Source organism: Podarcis erhardii (genome assembly GCF_964252035.2).
Source record: "Podarcis erhardii genome assembly, chromosome: 13".
Classification (NCBI taxonomy): Eukaryota; Metazoa; Chordata; class Lepidosauria; order Squamata; family Lacertidae; genus Podarcis; species Podarcis erhardii.
In genome coordinates, this window is record NC_138502.1 from 36,677,779 (window position 1) to 36,696,125 (window position 18,347).

Here is an 18,347-nt window from a genome sequence, read left to right on the forward strand (position 1 = left end):
CCACTGCGCTCTTGAGTAAAAATGGGGGGGGGGGTCTCCCCCAAATATAAATTCCATCACAGAATTCCCTGCCTTTGCAGACTGAGGAACAGTGTGTGTTTGTGTGTGGCCTAATTAGAGACTGGAAGGTTGGAAAGCACAATGGTTTTTGTGTGCAAGAGAGAGAGAGATAACACAAAGCAATTTTTCTCATTCTCCACCTTTGTCCCTTTTCTATAAAGGACTTTTCTATAGAGGGCTAACCATGGGAGAGTCCTTTTCTCCCGGAGAATAGTGAGTCATGAGGGTGGGGATATGATATCCAGGTCCTCAGCTTTCCCCCACCCCGCCAATACCGCTGCAGCTTCTTCCTCTGCATCTCTGCTGGAGTCGCCAGCGTCCGCTCCTGCCCAGAATAACAAGTACCAAGGGCTGGGTGATGATAGTACAGCATATCCCCCCTTGCCCCCCCCCAGTCTTTACAGCTGTAATCTCAATCGTTCTCGCTCACCTCTCATCCTCGGCCCTCAGCCTGCCTCGCCCACACACCCGGACCAAAATCACCCCCCCGTGCAACCCCATCTTTGGCAGCTCCTCTCCACCCCCAAAACAGCCGGTTCTTCTTTCCATACTGCTGCCACCATTTATAAACATTTCTTTTCAAAAAGGCAGGTAAACATGACAGCGTTTCGACCGGGTGGCGGGGGCTGAGGGGAGAAAGAAAGGCACATGTCTGGCAACAGCCTTGCCCTCAGCAGACCCCAAATTAGCAGGTTTCAGCCATTTCATTATCTCACCCCCTGTCCTCTCGGTTTTTCCAGGATCGTCACAAATCATTAATAATTATTTTTGGCATCCTTATCAGACAGACCTGGGGTCTTCCCCCATGCCCCTTCCTGCCTCCCTCGGTTTATTTCTCGCTCTCCTGCCCAGCTAAGTAGCTTCCTCTGGGCCAAAGCTAATCTAATTATTATTGTTGTTGATAATATCTTCCTGTCTAGCCTCCCAGCCTTATCTACAGGATTTCTGCTGCTACACATGCACCTTTCGCACCTTCCCCGGTCGAACGGCTAATTGCCACACATCTTCACCATCTCCGCCCTCCCAGTTTTCCTCAATTCTTCCCGCCACCCTGCAACACCCTGCTTTGCCACCCGAGCCTTCATTTATCAGCTCCAGAAGGAATCACTCAGCTACGGGGAGGAGGAGATGGGGAAGAACAGATCCCAAAGGCCTCTGGGGTGAAAGCGCATCCGTGCGCCCAAATCTCTCCGAAGCCAACTGCCCCCAAATGTTGGGTTCTTCACAGGCCCCCTCACTTAGGAGACACCCTGAACCTTTCCCTTCGCCATGTGGAAGTGAGTGTCAGGGCGGGTGTCGGTGTAAGGTCAGCAGTAACGAACAAGGTGTTGGCGAAGTTAACTCTTTATTCAAAGAAACCAAAAGCAGCTCAGGCCGAGTGAGTAGATCTTGCCCCAATGTGGCAGTTGTGAGGACTGCCTTCCCACAGTTGCCCAAGTCTCCTTCTCTCCAAGCAACCTGAGGCTCCTTCATCTTGTCTCTCTTTGCTCCGCCCTCTTCATTCCTCTTTGGGTTCTTGGAGACTGGGGAGCAGGGAGCTGAGTGCCACAGGAGGAGGAGACCCCTAACTTCTTCAGCAACCTGCCTCCACTCTGCCTCTTGACTCTTCTCCAGCCTCTGCTTCTGCCTCTGGTTCTAGACTGCTCTCTGACACAGCTTCTTCCTGCTCACTAAACACTGTTACCTCTTCAGCTTCTGACACCTCCTCAGTGTTAGAAATTCAGGTATATAGGTTATGGTCGCCACAACAGAACCTCTAAGGTGCCACATTTTTTGTTTTTGCAATGAAACCTCTTATTCTTATTCTTAATTTCATTTCTCTCTCTCTCTATATATATATAAAAGAACAAATCTGAAAGCGATTTACAACACATTAAAACATCAAATAAAAGAATCCAGAATACAGTGGTACCTTGGTTCCTGAACGGCTTGGCTGCCGAACTAATCGGCTCCCCTACGCTGCAAACCCGGAAGTGAGTGTTCTGGTCTGCGAACATTTTTTTGGAAGCCGGACATCTGACATGGCTTCCGATTGAGTGCAAGAAGCTCCTGTAGCTGTGTCTTGGTTTTCGAACTGTTTCGGGAGTCGAACGGACTCCCAGAACGGATTAAGTTCGAGAACCAAGGTACCACTGTAAAACACAACTCAGGCTTCAAGAAAAATATTCCAGATCCTCTTCTAAGTGGCATTTTGCTTTCCGTAGTCACCAACCTGACTTCCAGAGACCTCCACGTGGTCGCAACTGGACCCATGCCAGTCGCAAAACGCGCCTGGCTAATTTTGAACACTGCTCCTGCTCCCAGTCTCCTCCCTCTTCTCCCTCTGACCACTCATTGTCGTCCTACCACCAATCTCTTGGCTCTGAGCCTTCTTCCCCTGGGGGTTCCCTTGGGGGGTTCCCCAACTGACTCCTGCCCCCACCCCTCTGCATCCAGCCAGTCCATGACAGGGAGTGAGGACAGGCCTGAGAAGGTGTTCACACCATTGGACTGGCTGGCAGAGGCTGCTTACGTAGTCTACATTTAACACACACCACTCCCCCCCCCCAAAAAAAAATTCCCAGGGACTGTGGTTCTCTGAAGTAAAAGCAAAGCACACATTGTGTAGGCAGCCACAGTTCAAGGGCTGGGACGGTGACCCACTCCGGAAAATCCTCTCCCCTGGCGCTGCGGGTCAAAGCGTTAGCAGGAAGACCCCATCAATGCCAGGCACCCAGATGGTCCCTGCCACATCACGTTAGGGAAACCTTTGCAAACAAGGCCGCAGCCAGCCCAAGCCTTCTGCCAGTCCGCTTGGGGATGAAGGCAGGGCAGAGGGAGCATGTGGAAAACATACGCAAAGCACCCAGCTGTCTGCAGCGCCAGCCCAGATGCGGTACAATCCGTGCCCGTGTGCGTGGCTCCAGGGTCCACGCACATATTTGCTCAAGCACGTTTTTCTTTGAGAAGCTGACCCACGCGCTCATGCCTCCGTTTAGCAAATCAAATGCCTGCCGTTCTCCCGAGTGATGAAAGGACTCCTTGGGGAACGATAGCAGAGCACCTTATCTGCACGCGCAAAGGTTTAAGTCCCTGGCATCGCCAGTTTAAAAGATCTGGCAGCAGGTAAGCAGGGAAAACCCCCTATCTGCTAGAGAGTTGGGAGAACGGCTGCCTGCCAGAGCTGACAATATTAGGCTTGATGGTCAAAGAGTCTGATTCGGTAGAAGCCAGCTTCCTTTTCTCCAAGCACAGTCACGCTGCTTTGCCCCGAATATGTCACACAACCTGGGAGAACACCAAAAGCGCGCTGGTGCCGCCATGTCTCTGACGCAAAGCTGCTTAAAAGGAGCTAATTAATTCTGACATGCTTGCGGGAGCAGAAATGCTTAATTTCGCGAAAAGGGAAGTTCCAGCACTCATCTTACCTATGAACCCATGTTCCCTTTCTCAGGAACCAGGCCCTACAAGTCACGGCAGATGTCCACAGAAGGGCAGTATGGTGCAATGGTCAGACTTACATTGGGGGGCGGGGACTGAGTTCCGGTCCCTACTCAGCCGCAACACTTACTGAATTACCTCAGCTCTCAGCCTCATCTATGTCACAGGGCTGTTGCGAGGATAAAATTGGAGGGAAAGTGGGGGAAAGAGAATTACATACTCCATCCCAAGGTTTTCGGGGGAAGGGCCGGGATAAAAATGTAACAAATAACAAAACTTCAACATGGGCTGGCTTGGAAAAGATGGCCGAATTCTGAGAGAAAGCGATTTTACAAACTGGGAGGATTGCGGGTGAACAGTGCCCCACCCCCCGCCGCCGGTGAGCCGTATACACTATTTAATTTTTGTGATGTGCTTAATTTTTTAAAAGGCAATGAGCAGTCAAAAAAGGAGGAGAATTTAGTGGCAAGGGTGCTCAAATACAGACTCCTCAAATAGAATGAAAAATATAAATGAAAAATATAGTGAAAAAGCAGTGGCAGGGAATGCATAACGAATGGCCCGGGATCTCTTTAGAACCACATTCTAACCACACTATCTGAGTCTGTACCAAACCTTACAATCACCTGCTGGATAGCTCAGTCGGTAGGGCAAGAGACTCTTAATCCCAGGGTTGTGGGTTTGAGCCCCACGTTGGGTGAAAGACTCCTGCATTGCAGGGGGTTGGACTAGATGACCCTTGTGTCCCTTTCCAATTCTACAATTCTATGTCTCTGTCTGTGGTTAGGTGGCTGATGACTACAAGGAGGTTCTTCTAAGTCATGGCGTTTCACATTTGGAGTGCTCACTCCAAAGAAGCCTGTCTGGCCCCTGCTCTTGGAGCTTTTCAATAATAATAATAATAATAATAATAATAATAATAATAATAATAATAATATCCAGACATTCCAGTGTGTTATACAGCTAGTTTTAAGCAGTGCTTTTTTTCTTAAAAAAATAAATAAATGTTATGGGGTACTCTCATTTTCCTACTCATATTGAAATACTTCCCCTCAATGAGGCCAAACTTAGATACACAAAATGTTTAGGGGTATGCGTCTCTCTGCGCCCCCCCCCCGAAAAAGCACTGGTTTTAAGTGTTGCTTTATTGTCCAGTCTGATTTAATTAAATTGATGCTGCCAGGAGTTGTGGTTTGTTTTGTTTTTTGCATTTTAGATTAATGAATTTTTATTATACTGTTTTATTCTTTTAAACTGCAAGGTGTACCGGGAACCGAAGGTTGGCTCTAATTAGGATACAAAATAGGGTAGGTGCATTCTTTTATGGCAGACTATTGCTTTTAAAAATGAATCATGGTACGGTGGTACCTCGGGTTACAGACGCTTCAGGTTACATACGCTTCAGGTTATAGACTCCGCTAACCCAGAAATAGTACCTCGGGTTAAGAACTTTGCTTCAGGATGAGAACAGAAATCGTGCTGCAGTGGCGCAGCAGCAGTGGGAGGTCCCATTGGCTAAAGTGATGCTTCAGGTTAAGAACAGTTTCAGGTTAAGAACGGACTTCTGGAACGAATTAAGTACTTAACCCGAGGTACCACTGTACCTGACTTGGACTAGGCCAACAGCAGGAAATAATGCAGTTTGACCACGAAAAGAACTGTGGCCCCACTTAGGAGGTGAGAAGCTTATAAGGATGGAGGAACAGCCCTGCAATGTCAGACCAATGGGGCACTGAACCCATCACCCGGCTTGGTTGGCTGCCCAGCTGGCATTGGCCCTTGACAGAGCCTTTCATTGGTGGCTCCGTGATTGTGAGATACCCCACCCTATCCTACATACCCTCAAACATTTCCCTGATGAAAATAGAGACATCCTCCTCCAACATTTCTCCGAGGAAAGGAGGGACGTCCTAAGGGAAACCGGGACATTCCGGGATCAAATCAGAAACCGGGACAGCTTCTGCAAATCCAAGACTGTCCCTGGAAAATAGAGACACTTGGAGGGACTGTCCCTAGTGAGGTGTGTTTACTGGAAATGCTACAGGTTCCCCATTCGCCAATTTAAATAGAATTATATATCTCAATGTCGCGGGGAGGATTGTGATCTGCGGCCCTGTTCAGTGAGTGGTCGAGGGCGCACTAACTGCCGGGGGGCAGTTTCATGACCTCTGTGGCTCCCTTCTTACGGTTTTTGGTCTTTAGCCAGAATCTGGACTGGAGAGGACTCCTTCAAACAGAGGACTGTCTCTGTGAAATAGGGCACACGGCCACTCTAGTTCTTGGAATAGCCTGGAACCCTCTGCAGGTTGGCCATTTGCATTACACATACAGTGGTATCTCAGGTTACAGGCGCTTCATGTTACAGACGCTTCAGGTTACAAACTCCACTAACGCAGAAATAGTACCTCGGGTTAAGAAATTTGCTTCAGGATAATAATAATAATAATAATAATAATAATAATAATAATTTATTATTTGTACCCCGCCCATCTGGCTGGGTTTCCCCAGCCACTCTGGGCGGCTTCCATAAAAACCAAAAATACACTAAAATATCACAGATTAAAAACTTCCCTGAACAGGGCTGCCTTAAGATGTCTTCTGAATGTCAGGTAGTTATTTATCGCTTTGACATCTGATGGGAGGGCGTTCCACAGGGCGGGCGCCACTACCGAGAAGGCCCTCTGCCTGGTTCCCTGTAGCTTTGCTTCTCGTAAGAGAGAACAGAAATTGTGCGGTGCGAGTGGGCGGCCCCATTAGCTAAAGTGGTACCTCAGTTTAAGAACAGTTTCAGGTTAGGAACAAACCTCCAGAACGAATCAAGTTCTTAACCCGAGGTACCACTGTATTTGCTTAAGTTAGCACACCTCAGCCTTTTGCAGTCTTCTCTGTGCCACTGTTTATGGCCAGTTTTAGCCTGTGATGAGAATTGTGATCATCATCATCTTTTCTCAGCATAAGCCAGATATGGATCAAGCATGTCAGAGATAAAATATCTGAAAGGGACATTGATTTTTTTCACCTCTGTTTGTGTCTGGGTATTCCAAGCCTTCAGGAAACTTCCTAGTAAGGCAATATGTCTGATGCTTGTTTGTTTCACGTTTCCGCAGGAAGATAAATAGGAATGCCTCCTAACTTTCAAGAGTCATGAGGCTCCTTAAGGCTCACACATTTAATAGCGCAGTCCTACATATGTTTACTCAGAAGTAAGTCCTACTGTACTCAACGGGACCTGCTCCCAGGATCTGCCAATTTCGGTCCCCCCGGTTTCTCATTTTCCCAACCTTAAATTCAGTTCTTGAAATTGCAATTTCCAGAAAATTCATCAGCACTTTTGCAAATTTCTCCCAATAAACACATCTTTGTATGCAGTTTTGAGCAATGTACTCATTCTTGTAAGCAGTTTCTCATAATGCAATGCTTTTTGGTATGTTGTTTTTGGGACCATATTTCATTTTAACGCACACTTTCCCCACCCCCTTATATATGCAACTTTGTAAGCACAGTTTGATCAAACAACTGCATCACAAAATTCGGACAAGTGCAAATTTTGAAGGAAGGTCGTTGTTACGGTCCTCAAACAGTTTTTCAAAGTGCACATCTGACCGATTTGCCTTCAAGAGCAAACGGAACAGAATTTCTTCCCCCATCCATTACTCCTAGGTACAGGATTGCAGTCATACTATGGCACGAACTTTCGTAAACACACAGCATCAGACCAGATGGTGCACTTAAGTAATTTTAGACTCGTGGCTTAATGGCCTCTAGGCAAGGGCGGGCCTCTTTTCACGTATTAGTTCACTCACTTTAAAATGTAGCAACCCAGCCCTGCTGGGTTTGGGGTCCTCCTGCTCAGCCCTGATGACATCTCTGCATCTGATGAAAAAGGCTCCTGTTTATGCCACATTAAAAGATGTTAAAGAACAACTCTTCCGAGTTCCTTTCTTTGGGGCGGTGGGAAGGCAACCGACTAATGCAGTTTGTCTTTCTGGAACGTACTTCTTTCAAGCAATTTAAGTATCGGCTCCAAGAGCGGACAGAACAATAGGGCCATTCGTGCTGGCAAATTTCCATATCCTTTCTATTTTTAATTGTGAGGTTGTGGCATATGGATCTCTTCTCGTTTTCTTTTATCATCGTCATCCTTTTGAAAGCCCTATAACAGGAAACGTGTGTGTGTGTGTGTGTGTGTGAGAGAGAGAGAGAGAGAGAGAGAGAGAGAGAGAGAGAGAGAGTGTCCCCTTGTATTTCTTTGGTTCATTCGCACCCAACAAAGATCAGGAATATCCCCATTTCAGAGACAGGCAGGTTAAGGTTTGATCCAGCTCTTGTGTTCTTCCAAGGCATTGCAGTGCTCCATGTGGAATTTTACAAGAGCTCACCTCCACTGCACAAACTTAAGTGCACATTAGGAGCATGTCAATGCAACCTTCCCTCTGCCTCTGAGTCTTCGTGTGCTTGCACAAATGTAGCCAATCAGCACCACCCACCCACAAGAAAGAGAGAGCTATCAGCAGGCTCAAGGCACACCTGGTGTCTGCAGAAGTGAACACACACAAACCTGGGTGGGGGGAATCCCAAACAGCCCAATGCTGAGAGAAAAGTGAAAAGAGAATCAAGGAGGAGGGAGGATGGAATGGAGCAGCTGGACAAGAAGGAAGAAAGAACCATAGACATAAAAAAAGGTGTAGAGAATCCTCTCATTGCCTTGGATAGGTAGCTTCCTGGTTCACACGGGCGAACTGTTTTTAAACGTCTCCAGGGATGGAAGTGGAAGCTGCCCATAGAAAGCAATGGAGAAATCCAAGATTTTAATACACCTGGGATTAGGCACAAGAACGTCCCACCGTACTTCTTCATCTAAAATTGATCTCTGCCCCCACTGTCAATATAAGAAACAAGTCCAATGAATACAGTGGTACCTTGGGTTACAGACGCTTCAGGTTACATACGCTTCAGGTTACAGACTCCACTAACCCAGAAATAGTACCTCGGGTTAAGAACTTTGCTTCAGGATGAGAACAGAAATCGTGCTCCGGCGGCGCGGCAGCAGCAGGAGGCCCCATTAGCTAAAGTGGTGCTTCAGGTTAAGAACAGTTTCAGGTTAAGGACGGACCTCTGGAGTACTTAACCCAAGGTACCACTGTATTGAGCGTTTTCAACAGCACACAGGCATCCATGCAGGTCGCAGTACCCTCCCTGTCGCTGAAATATTTCCCATGCCTCACCTGAGAACCTGCAAGCTGGCTAGCTGGAGCAGACTGAGGTCTGTCTAGCTAAGCATTCAATTTCCAACAGATGCCTCTGCAAGCACATAAGCGGAGCATGGCAGCAACAGCCATCCTCTACAGTTTGTCCCCAGCTCTGGACACACCTCCACCAACCTGTTGCACATCATCCCTCACTCATTACGCACATGCTCATTGGCTGGGCAAAAAAAGGATGCAGCAACAGTCTAATTCCACTCCACTTGGTCCACTGCCCAGCATCCAACTGGGACTTCCACCGATAACACCCAGCCCTTGAAACCTGCCTTGGCGTTAAGCACACGGGCAAAGCACCTGCTTCGAAGCACTTTGAACGCCGATGCCCACCTCACTTAGTGCTCACCGCGCACAATACTGGCACACAGAACTCCACCAGGGTGACAACAATTAGCACAGGGCCTGCTGCTTTCGAGAGAAATTCACAATAGCCCGCCGCCACCCCCCGCTGAGCCAATACGCTGAAACTCAGGAAAGCATGCCACACAACCCTCCTGCAAATGTCAAACACCCACCCAGCATGGGCATGTTGCAAATGTGCAAGGACACACACACACACACACACCTGTGGCATGCTTGGCAGGCGCTCACTTGCTGTCTTGCTGGCCGCCGGTTGGATGCCACGCAGAAGGAAGGAAGGAAGCCGGGAGAGAGAGATGTGTCCGTGCGTGAAAGCGTGTGTCCGAGCGCCGTGCGCACGCTCTCAGGGGGAGACACGGGGATTTCAGCTCCCCAGCTCCCACATCAGACTGCTTCAATCACTCGCCACTCCCCACCCCCGCATGCAATGAGTCACTGTGCTGTGTGTGAAGGAGATGAGGAGGAGGAACAAGAGAAACGGGGATTTTCGAGGGAACCTCCACAAAGGTGGTTTGGAGCAGTGTGCTAGTGCCACCGCCCCCACGTTAGTGCAGAAGTGCATAGGAAAGAGGAAGAAGATTCCTTCTCTACAGGGTCTCCAAGGCTGGGGGGGTGGGAGGGAACGGGAAGGAAGGCAGGGGTGGGAACCCAAACCGACATGAAGGCAGCTCTATACATTAAAAAAAAGAGAACACAGCGCAGCAAGGAAGGGTTGGGGGAGACGGGAGGAAGGAGCCACGGCTAATGCTGCGATTTAGCACATCTCCAGCCCCAACTGTGCGCCAGAAACAGCACTTCTTTTTTTAAGGCCCCCGTCCCCGTCCAGGAGTCCTTGCAGTTTACACGACACACACAACTGAACATGAAAGCTGTTTCCTTCGGCTCCACGCTGCTCCCTCCTTCGGCTGCATGGAGAGAGCTTGTGGGGCACTGTTGTGTTGTACACAAAAAGGCCTTGACTAATTGGGGCTGCTGCGATTCCAGACAGGGCTCCCCTATGTGTCTGTGTCTGCTGGAGGAGGAGCAGAGAAAAAGCAGAGCATCTCTGGCAAGGTAGCAGAGAGAGAGAGAGAGAGAGAGAGAGAGAGAGAGAGAGAGATGGCAGCAGTGCTAATGAGGCCCGGGCAGGTGAACAATAGCCGGCATAACCCAGGCAGGAATCTGCCACCATCTGCTCACATGGGAAGAGGGGAAGGCTGGCGGGCAAGACGTAAGGGTGTTTTGGATCAGGCCAATGGCCCAGCATAGCCCAGCATCCTGTTTCTCACAGACACTGACCAGACGCCTGCTGGGAGCCTGCATGCAGGACCCAAGGGCAATGGTGCTCTCCCCTCCTGCGGTTTTGAGCAGCTGGAATTCAGGGCAGGGTTCGAAATTTGCCAGGCGCATTTTACACCTAGCGGGTAGCGCTGTGTGTTAAACCACAGGCCTAGGACTTGCCAATCAGAAGGTTGGCGGTTTGAATCCCCGTGACGGGGTGAGCTCCCGTTGCTCGGTCCCTGCTCCTGCCAACCTAGCAGTTCGAAAGCACGTCAAAGTGCAAGTAGATAAATAGGTACCGCTTCGGTGGAAAGGTAAACGGCGTTTCCGTGCGCTGCTCTGGTTCGCCAGAAGCGGCTTAGTCATGCTGGCCACATGACCCGGACGCTGTACGCCAGCTTCCTCGGCCAATAAAGCAAGATGAGTGCTGCAACCCCAGAGTCGGCCACGACTGGACCTAATGGTCAGGGGTCCCCTTACCTTTACCTTATTGGCCACTTAAGAACAAGTGAAGATGCCTAGGATGTCTCCACCATTTGGGGGATCCTTGGATCCTGACTGTTTTCACACACTAGTAACACATCCTTTGGAATTCTATCGGTTATATTTTATCTGCACAATCAGAATGAATTTCAGGAACCAAAAAGTAGTATTTTAAAAATACGACTTTCAAGCCATTCGGCGTCAAAATGGCAACTAGATATTCCGTTTTGGTGACTGTAACCCTGGTTTAAGGAGCCATTTGGCACCTAGCTTATATATCTGAGTTCCTAACACTGATTCAGAGGCATGTTGCCTCCCTCAGCGGAGGAAGCAGCAGTTAACAGGAACAGCCACAAACAGCCTTGCCCACCACAAATCTGCCCAGTCCTCTTTTCAAGCCATCATGGCGTCTTGTGGGAGAGCATTCCAGACTTTTAACAAGGCGCAGTGCGAGGTAGTGCTTTCTTTCACCCAGCAGGGGCAAGAAAATGAAGGTGCGTGAACCCACCCCTCACTCCCGCCAAATCATAGGACTCCTCCCGACTTTGCAGAGAAGACCCTACCATTTGCCATGTCTTCAAGCAGCCGGTTTTGAGCATCATGCAAGTAATCTGTTAATTAAAACTATTATCATTCTTGCTGCCAGGGAGGAATAGAGGTGCTTGTGAGATTTTCGGCCCCAGGTGCCAAAATAACTTGGCCAGCCGGGCACCATGACTTCTTCTTTTTTTGGCAACTGGGAGGATGTGGGGGATCGACTGCCACTTGCTGTTCTGCCTCAGGCAGCAACACGCCTTGCGCCCTGGCTCCTCAAGTTTACCTCAGCTTAACTGAGGGATAAGGGAAGCCTGTAGTCCTTCATATACTGGTGGACTACAACTCCCATCATCCCTGACCACTAGTCATGAGGGCTGGGGCCGCAGATCCCGCAACTCCGGCCTAGCCTCTCTCCCCAGTCCAGCAGTTCTCACCTGCTACGATTCATGAGGACAAGCCCCACTGGAACACACCCCTTCCAGGCATCTTGGGGTGATGGTGGAGACTGTTTCTGCACACCCTTTGCTCCACTTTGCTTGTGTTATAATCCAGGGCCTGCAGCTCTCATCAATCCCAGCCAGCATGGCCAATGGCCAGGACTGATGGGAGTTGTAGTCCCAGTAACAATCGGACGGAAGCAGGCTTTCACAGCCTAGCATTATGGCTAGGAGCAGTGCTATTTTCTAGGAAAAGAGGTGCCGTAACTCACCATGAAGGGGGCGCGGATGGCGCTGTGGGTTAAACCACAGAGCCTAGGACTTGCCGATCAGAAGGTCAGTGGTTCAAATCCCCGCAACGGGGTGAGCTCCAGTTGCTCAGTCCCTGCTCCTGCCAACCTAGCAGTTCAAAAGCACCTCAAAGTGCAAGTAGATAAATAGGTACCACTCCGGCGGGAAGGTAAATGGCATTTCCGTGCACTGCTCTGGTTCGCCAGAAGCGGCTTAGTCATGCTAGCCACATGACCCGGAAGCTGTACGCCGGCTTCCTCGGCCAATAAAGCAAGATGAGTGCCGCAACCCCAGAGTCGGTCGCGGCTGGACCTAATGGTCAGGGGTCCCTTTACCTTTAACTCATCACGAACACCTCGCTCATTTCTCTTTGAATGGCAATAGTGCCCACCTGAGAGGTGCCGGAACTGAGTCCAGCTGGAAAAAAGCCATGGCTGGGAAACATCTGGTTTCCAACACTGTGATATATCACCAGCTAAACATCGCAATATACCAATATTTCACGATATCTGAATTAAGGATGGAGCTACGCAGAGACATTGGCTGGCTTCACGGTTTTCCCCGCATCGTGATTTTTTGCATAGCACACATGCATACGCATCATGATTTGTGATATATTTGCCAGGTCAAAAATTACGAAACCGATAACACGATACGGACGTCAAACCAGTTTGGGGCGATATATCACCCAGCCTTACCCAGAATCAGACCTAGAACCATACCCTGTGAACTCGGGAGTCACGACTTTCCCCTCTCATCCTCCTCTCAAGTAATGCTATCAGGGCAGGACCCTGGGGCAGAGGTCCGGGTCCCACCCAGCAGAAAGTACAGGCCCCCATTCCCCATATGCAGCAATGCTGGCTTACCATATTTTGAAGATAAATGCAGACATACACATAGGAACCAGACCACTGGTCCCAATAGCTCAGTAATATCAGGGGCTCACAGGATTTCAGGCAGGAGTCACTCCCAGGCCTGCCCAAAGATGTCAGTGATTGGATGGATCAGAGACTTTTTGCACACAAAGCTGATGATCTACCTGTGAGATGCAGGCCTTCGTCATATTTGCACTGTTTACCTTACAGTCAAAAGGTGGGGAGATTTCAATTTAAAAACAAGTAATACACATCGCTATCTAAACAGCCACCCACATCTTCAGAACACCAAGGGGGCATCAGAAGAGCACAAGACTCTTATCTCAAGGTCGTGGGTTCGAGACTCACCTTGGGCAGAAGATCCTGCATCGGCGGGGGCTGGACTAGATGCCCCCTTGTGGTCCCTTCCAGCTTTACAATTCTATGATCAGGCACATCTAACTGAGTATCCTGCTCTCACAGTGACCAGAGCAGGACCTGAGAGCACCACCAACAGCGGAGAAAGGGTGGTGGAGAGTCTAAAATGACCTAACCACCACGGGCTTCTTTCACCTGCTGGCTTGTTCATGCGTCATCCAGTGAACCCAGGAATCCGGCCTCCCAGGAGTCCAGCTGCCCTCATTTGCTCTCGCCTGGTAGGCCCCAACCCTGCACATATATAAAGTGATGAGTCCCTCCCCTCCCCAAGTCTGCCTTTCCCAGAGCTTGCATCTCCGGGTAACATGACCCACCCCTGTTGCATCCACAGTCGTGTCGGGTCGATAGGACACCTTGTCGCTGCCAGAAAGAGGAATCCTAACACCGTCCCACAAACTTTTCCCGCAACCCCCTTGACGGAAGTGATTGCCATTTGATTTGCCTATTGGTGGAGGGGGGGGGGAATCCATATATCCCCTCCCCCCGATTCTTAATACTGGTTTCCTTCTAATTTCATTAATGGGTGAGCGGGAGTGGGGAACGACTGCTGCGTTTCTCCAAAATGGGAACAGAATTCCTAGGAGGGGAAAAAAAGGAGTTGCAAATCAGAACTCCTGAAATTCTTCCAGGAGGTTTTGGGATGGTGGGTGGGGAGCTGGGAGGCAGGATTTTTTAGCAGGCAGGGGTGGGGCCTAGTGGGGTGAGTGAGAGCTCTAATATTCACAAGCAGGGTAGAGAAGACCGCAAATCCCATCATCCCTGACCATTGGCAGTACTGTTTGTGGCTGATGGGAGTTGGAGTCTCAGCAACACCTGGAGGCTAACAGGCCATCCTTGGTCCAAAGCAAAGCATCTGAAATCAAGAAGCAAAGATGGAACAAGGCAGGTGATTCTGTTGGGACTCCATTTCCCATCATCCCCAGCCAGCAGGGCCAGTGGCCAGGGATGATGGGAGTAGGAGTCCCGCAATAGCTCAGTTGGTAGATCATGAGACTCTGACTCTCAGGTTCATGGGTTCCAAGCCCCGCATTGGGCAAAAGATTCCTGCATTGCAGGGAGTTGGATTAGATGACCCCCATGGTTCCTCCAAAGTCTACAATTCTATGAGAATATCTGGAGGGCCACAGGCTCCCCCATAGGAGAAAACAGTTCATACTTTCCTCAAACTAGCACACGGTGCAATTCACACATGCATATATACATACAAAAGACACACACCAAGCAAATAGCATAATACTGTAGTTCACGAGACAAATATTGTGGATGCATTTATTTTTGTTTAATGCATGACAAATTCCCCACGTGGATACTGCTTTTCTGTGGGACTGGGGTGGGAAACCTGTGGCCCTTTGGAAGTTGGTGGACTACAACTCCCGTCATCCCTGGCCACACAGACTGGGGATGATGGGAGTTGGAGTCCAGCAACTTCTACCAGGAGCTAGTTTTCCACGGCCTGATACAGAAAGTTGCATTTACTCTGCATGAACACCTGTAACATGCATGATAGGCACACGAGTCTATTAGGCCCAATATGCACAAGGCAAAACAGACATGCATGTCCATCACAGTTTCCAACAGAATGCATGCAGGTAAAGTGTGAAAATTTTTGATTGATGACCCCCAACTACTCATGGCTTGAATAAAAGTATCCCCAATCTCCCAGGCACGTTTTCCTCATTCAGCTACACAGACAAACATGCACGCACACGTTAACATCTCCCATCTCTAATGTGAGTTGAGAAGCTACAGCGCAAACGCACAGGGTGTTACTAGAATCCTATTTATTGCACACAGAAAAACAGCTGCTCTATCGCACTCGCACCCTTGGTGCGTTCACAAACCAAGTGCGAGCTATGGTGGTGTTACACACGCCCGGTCACGGGATGGCTGTTGACACACGTGTTTCACGCAAAAGGCTGGGGGAGAGGGGAGGACTCTGCATGGGCACCAGTGCTTCAGGTACCCTTGTGCAAATCACACCCTCTGCCTCGTCTGGGCAGGCACATGCACACGCGTGCACACGTGTGTGAGCTCCCTCTGTTCTCGAGCTCTACGGAACGCCTCTGGCTATCACGCCTGTTCTCACTGCCCTCTTCTGCTCCAGGGGACGCGGCCTTCACTGACCTTCCTCCCTGCCTCGCACCCCTTCTCCTCCTCGCACCCAAGCCTCGCCTTGCCTCGCACCCACGCTGCCTCCCCCCTGCACACTCCCTGGCACACGAGCGTGCACACATACACAGGAAGCCAGCTCTGGCTGCCGAAATGCTCCCCTAATCACATTAGCAGCGTGTTGGCACAACAGCCGCCCCGGGGAGGCTGGCCCATTGTCTGTGCCCTGACGTGCCGAGCCCTGCCAACCGCCTCCTAATTACACCCTGTGCCAGGCAGGGGTGTGTGTGTCTGTGTGCATGCATGCGGGGGAGGCCCGTGCAAGCCTGATGGGTGCTGCCCCCATCACCCGCCCCCACCGCCAAGCACCAGCAGGGGCCCAGTATCCATACATTGCTGCCTGGCTGCATGCAGCTGCAGCGCATCCACGTCCCTCCTCCCTCCCCCCCCCACGCAAAAAAAAAGAAGCAAAGCGTTTTAACCTGGCCCTAAACCACTTGCACCCCTGTTCCACTGCACCCCAGACATTGCCCCCTTCTCTCCTCCCTCCTCCCATCCTCAGCTCTTAGGCTTCCCCACCGAGACCCTAACCCTTCTCATCTTACCCCCACCTGTGCCTCGCCCCCAAGCCTGCAGCCCACCCCCCCGCCTTTCCAGATGCACCCCTCAATCAAATGCCCCCTGGCCCCACCCCCTCTCGCGTTCCAGCCGCCTGCATGCCTCCGCTGCCCCCCCAAAGTGCACCCCTCTTTTTTCCCTACGGAGCACCCCTTTCTGCTCTCGCCCTACACCCGGCCCACCTGTACCGCACTTTCCTCCTCCTCTCTGCAGCGATGTCCGTGGGTCGGGGGGGGGGTCCCCTCGACCATGCAACCTCCCTCTTCTCAGCGCACCCCTTATTCTCTTCTCCCAACACCACCGCCTCCTCCGATGGGGAAAGCAAAGCAACCAACCCCCGACCGCATCGCCCGGCCCTGCGCCCTGTCTCCGCGGTAGGGGCGGCGGCGGCGGCGGCAGCAGCGCCCGTCCGGAGTCGCCTTTCCCTTACCTGCAGGACAGAGGCGGCAGCGGAGTAGCCGCTGCTTGCTGCGCGAAGGGCGGGCGCCTTGTTGAGCTCCACGACCGCCGCCTCCCTCGCCCGGCTGCCCGGGAGCTGGCGCTGCCGGCCGAAGCGGCGGCGCTAGAGGGCGCGCGTCCTGGAAAGGGATGGATGGATAGATGGATAGATGGAAGGAAGGAAGAAGGAGAGGAAAGAGGAGAGGTGGGGTGGTGGTGGGCGAAGAGAGCTGCAGCAGGCAGCCCTCCTCCCCAAACCCGGGTGGGTCAAGGGGAAGGAATAGGAGGGTTCCCCGCGTGGAAAGGCTGCAAGCGGAGGCTGGACGGCGGCGCTGGTGCGTTGCGCGTGTACACGGGCTGTGCATCGCCGGGGTGCATGGCCCAGCGTGCGCGCGCACGCCCAGCAAGGCTCTAGGAGCGGCGGTGCATTTTCTGGGTTCCGGGGCGGGAACTGGGGCAGCCCCCGGTTTTGCAAAGGCATCTTGGAAGCGCTGGATGTGCAGATGGACGCAGGTGGTGGGTGCCCTTACGGGGAGGGTCGAGGAAGGGGAGTCCGGCAAGGAAGAAGGTGCCCCGGAGATTGCCAACTTTGCAAGAGGTCCTTTGGGTCTGGGGAAAGAATTAGCAGGGCCAAGACAGCCTTTACACTGCTGCCTGGTTATTTTTATTTTTATTTGCTGTGAAGCGCCTAACAGGCCAAGCAGGTTGCTTCTCTGCTCCTTCCCCCAGTTTGCACCCCCGACGTGCGCAAGGAGAGCTTTGCGGATTTGGGGAGCGGACCTTTCTTCCCTCGCCCTCGCCTCCTGCTTTTAACAAACGGTTTCATGTGCAGGAACTGAGCTTTGGGAGTCCTTCCTGCTATCGTTGATGGGAAGGAGATTCATGCGCTTAATTTCAGCATGAATCCTTAATTTCTGCATTGCTGGTGCCACAGGAGAGTTAAAGGGTAGGTAGGGGGTGACGACAACAATAACTCGCCCCATTCCTGCCCCGTGGCTGGACTTTTGTGGTTACTGGAAGGGAGGATTTATTAATTTCCATCATAGCTCATTATAACCGAATCATTTAATTGGAGGTTAAATCCAGGCTACTATAATCCTAAACGTGCTTCCACGACTTCAGAGAAGAGATGTTAGGATTGGGGTTCTGAAGTGAGACCTGCGGGTATAGGGCAGTACAGTGGTACCTCGGGTTAAGAACTTTATTCGTTCTGGAGGTCCGTTCTTAACCTGAAACTGTTCTTAACCTGAAGCACCACTTTAGCTAATGGGGCCTCCCGCTGCTGCCGCCGCACGATTTCTGTTCTCATCCTGAAGCAAAGTTTTTAACCCGAGGTACTATTTCTGGGTTAGCAGAGTCTGTAACCTGAAGCGTCTGTAACCTGAGGTACTACTGTGTATTAATAATAATAATGGACTCATCTCTCAATTTCAGAAATCTAACATGTAGGGAGAGGGTTGTCTCACCAGAAATTCACCTTGCCCCTTCTGTGCTCCCCGCCTTAGTTTGTTTTAATCTATAAAACAATACAACAAAATAGCAACCCAACTAGAGTTGCCATATTTCAAACAGTGAAATATGTTTCACTGTTTGTTTGTTTTTTGCCAAAGTTGTTGAGCAAAATCGCATTAAAAAGTAGACGTTTTTGAGCTATTTTTAATGGAAAAGTTGCCATATGTTGTTTTCTGCCAGGACACTGCTACCAACTGCAGTACAGTGGTACCTCAGGTTACAGACACTTCAGGTTACAGACTCCACTAACCCAGAAATAGTACCTTGGG

General features: G+C 50.6%; 1 protein-coding gene across 2 annotated transcripts in view; it reads right to left on the minus strand.

Annotated features, from left to right (window-relative positions):
• SYT3 (synaptotagmin 3) overlaps positions 1-16,922 on the minus strand; it is a 57,325-nt gene extending 40,403 nt beyond the window's left edge. The window contains exon 1 of one of the 2 annotated variants that reach the window (XM_081837952.1): positions 16,559-16,922. The gene's annotated coding sequence lies outside the window, so the exon portion shown is untranslated. Of the gene's footprint in view, positions 1-9,306; positions 9,499-16,558 lie in introns of those variants that run through there. The other variant, XM_081837954.1, reaches the window with a different exon arrangement.
• Between the last annotated feature and the right edge of the window lie 1,425 nt (positions 16,923-18,347).